Consider the following 3,958-nt stretch of genomic DNA (forward strand, 5'->3'; position numbering starts at 1 on the left):
AACCATAAGATCTGGATGGAAGTGAGTAATCTAGCAAGAACTTAGTTATTAGAATGTTTGATAGCAGTTACGACATAGTACGAGGTACTTTAACCGACCGGAAACCGGAAAGAAACCGAATTGGGTCGGAAATTATGGAAGGATAATGGTAGAGTCAATGGAAAAATTGCCAACTCCCGCGATTCCATGGTCTCAAACCTCGCGGTATAATGGTCTCAGGTCGGTCTAATATCAATTTCATCGTGAATTAAACCATCCGATGCAAAGGAACTTGCACATGGGATTTGAAGGGAATATGTGAAAGATCAATTGGTTGCAACAACCTTAAACTTAAATCGTGCTGTACACACCACAGTTTAAGATAATCGCACCACAATTTAAGATAATGCTACGAAATCAACCCGAACCTTTTGAGTGGCAGCTAAAGCACTTTTTTATGTGTGACTTGTGGCAACAGACACACTGCTTTTATTATCCTTTCCCACGCACTGCTCTCACTGCCGCTTGTTGGCTGTGGTTGAAGCTTTTTCAAGCAAACTGAACCGATTTACTCCAAACTAATTTACATTCGAATGGAACTGCGGTGATAGAAATACGGCTTATTTCCAAGCGTACACGCGGTACAACGGTTTTACAATTTCACCGCCAAAGCTAATCCACTGCGGCAAAAAGCGTGTATTCCGCGCACGGACACAAAGGATTTCCCTGGTTTCCCCTGTCTGAAACCAGTGCCCATGCGTTTGTTGCATGCCCTTTCACTCCGATGACGGCGCGAACATCATTATCAGTGGATAAGTACATGGCCGGAATCGAAGAGACGAAGGACGCTCGCTACGCCAATGGGAAAATGCAGCAACCCAACAATTAAAACCACCAAAACATATTGTTACGAAGCGGCAGGGGAAACAATACCGACCCGGGTGCGAGAGGAAACATTATAAATATAATATTAAATGCAAATAAAAATAAATCCTAATCCAATTGAAGCTGGTAGGAGGGAGGGCCAGCTTTACCACCCCTCCGCACCCCGTGAGGGCAACTTGCCGGAAATTGATTTCACACAAAGGGAAAACACACCAGCGCGCGGTTAAGCCGACATGGAAGGTCCAGTTTGCGGGGGCCACGGGCCACATGCACCCTACAGGCAGGACGCTAGATTTTTATCGCCTCGAGCGTATAAATACAACCATTTTCCACCGGCGGCACGGGTTCCGATGGTTTCGGCGCGTGTTTCCCACGTGCCGGTGACGATTGGTTTGGATGGCCGATGGTTTTTGTGTGATGGATGCGTGTTGCGCGTTTGGCTTCCACTTTTCACCCGATGGCTCCTTGAGTTCTCGTGCTAGAGGCGGGAAGGGTTTCGGTTTGCTTTGCACTTCATTGCCGATTTGTCATGTCTCTATCAAGTGTGCGTAGAGGGTGGTCAGAGTGTGTTTGGTTGATGTGAAGTGGAGAAAGCAACCATATGGATTGAGGATGGAATGCTCTGATAAAGGGAATTCCCTTCAATTCTAAATGATTTGGAAGGCTACGGTTACTAAAACGTTTAAACTTATTATTTATCTTTTAGTGTGATCAGTTTTGACTAAGACAACGAAAGCAACAACAAGCATGAAAGGATTTTCAGAAACCAACCAAGAGTTGTTAAACATTTCATAAATGTTTGGCTAATGTTTACTGCCATAACCTTTCGAGGAATTGGATTCAGATTCATAAGCATTAATGGAACTTTAACCCGCATGAAGGAATCTCTATTTCAACGGTTCATACATGTCGAAGAATTCTCAATGCACATGATTTTCCGGTTACAAAATATATCAGACGAAATTTTCTCGAAAATACGAATAAGGTAGCCTAAAGTAGGAAAATATATTATATTATATTATTATATATAAAGAATATTATGAAAAAAAGGATTCTCAAACTATACGTACCTCAATTATTCTGATGTTGTTTATAATTTGCCACACATATAACAAATAGTGAAGGAAACCGATTGAAGTTCTGTAGATAAAATAACACAAACAAATAAATAGAAATAATCAATAAATTTGGTTAAACAAATATTTTAAATTTATCTAAGCTACACGAAAAACATTCAATCATTCATCTTTCAAACATAAAAAGTGTACAAACTAAGGAATAAAAAAAACCGGAACAACATTCCGTAAAATTAATACTTTCAACAAACACACACAACATACAAAGCCCTTCCTGACCGGAACTAGCGCCATCCACATACCTTCCGGCGGTCCCATCCCAGTCCAGCGCGTGTCAGTGTGTCGGCGGCATGAATCGCTATGCGTACGTTCTTCACCCGTGCTATTGACATTGCTAATTTCTTCAAGTACCCTATAATTTATCGGGGGAACCATCACGCACAACCTTGCGCCCTTCCCATCAGCCAAACCAGCGCCTGCAGTGAGGCGTGTCGCAGGTCGCATGGAAGTGGCGGTTTCAAGTTTATGTCCACCGACCGGGTGAAGTCGGTTGTTAGCGGGTCGCAACGGTGACAAAGGGCTGCAACATTGGCCGTTCCGGGTTTCGCAGGGTGACGACGGATTTCGATACGGATATAATCGCTTCCGCTCACATTTACACGTACGTGTCCACCCCGAAACCCGGCAAGGGTGAAACCAGAAAGGGCGAGACCCCGCAATCGTTGTATTTTGCCGGGATTTTATTTTTGTTTTGATGACTTCAATTAGTTTCGGGTGGCTGTGACAAATTGTGGGACGTGAGTGTGGGAAAAAAAAGATTGTAATGGATTTTAGAGGATGGCGGGATACATTTGAACAGATTTAAAGTTTAAAGAAGTGATTGCAGAATGCGATCGGATTAGTCGTCGAGGACATTATTTTGTCACACGGTACTAGATGTTGAATTCTTGCTAACTGCAGCAGTCTCATCTCCTGTTTCTGAACACCACCTTCACCTTTAAGATTCCTTCGGTGTAAAGCCTTAATAACTTTGCAACAATTCCTGCTTCAGTAATTGGTATCCTTAACTAAAACGTTACACCAAATCTCTTCTATCACTAAAACCGGATTCGGATACAACGCTAATGAGGCTCAGCAATGAACCATTTGGACCAGCGCTTCAAATTATCCAAATTGTAGCAAATCAGCCGATCGAGACCCATTAACGTCACGTCATCCCATCGATAAACGTATGGCGCGTGGCGTGTGAATTGTTGGCGCACACCGTCCGTTTAACACGCGCAACCGATGCGACAAACAATTAATCACAATTACTCACCGCGACACCGCAGTAGTGTGTTCACCTATCTCCGCAAGCCGCAGCAGGACATGAATCTTCCTTCCATTTCGCTTACATCATCCGGCTATCAAACGGCAATGAAACATATTTTTCCTCTCATTCATCGAAGTAGGGCGATGTTGGTGTTTTTTTTCTCTCTCTTTGGTTCACCCTTCGCATGACAGGATCTGTCTGACATGCGGTTAAACATCCCTTGTTGCAACAACCACCCTTATGCCGACCATTTGATGTCCTAGGGGTTGGACGATGCCGTCGATAATAGGAAGTTTAAAATAATGTTTATCTTTCCCATGGCTTATGTCTGTCCTGTGGTATTTAATCTATTTATTTAGTTAAAAAATAAACAGCTCATCATCTCCTCTGTATTACCGCGCAATAGAGGTGGTTATGAGGTGGTGGTGGTGGTGGTGGTAGAGAGTCGCACACAAAAAAAAAACATACTACTGAAATAATTCAAACGAGTGTGGGTTTTGTTTAGCGTGTTTTTTTTTATTATTTTTTCTGTTTTTTGTTTCACTGAACGTTTGTTGCTCTTTTTTTCCTCTTCACAGTCAAAGATTAAGAAAGTAAAACAATAACATTTCCTGCGCCATAGCGTCTCCCGATGGAACCGTACCAGTGACCAACACTCCAGGGATCGGACACTTCGTCTGCGCCAAATGCACCAAATGAGGTGCAT

This window comes from Anopheles marshallii, chromosome 2 (assembly GCF_943734725.1).
Source record: "Anopheles marshallii chromosome 2, idAnoMarsDA_429_01, whole genome shotgun sequence".
Classification (NCBI taxonomy): domain Eukaryota; kingdom Metazoa; phylum Arthropoda; class Insecta; order Diptera; family Culicidae; genus Anopheles; species Anopheles marshallii.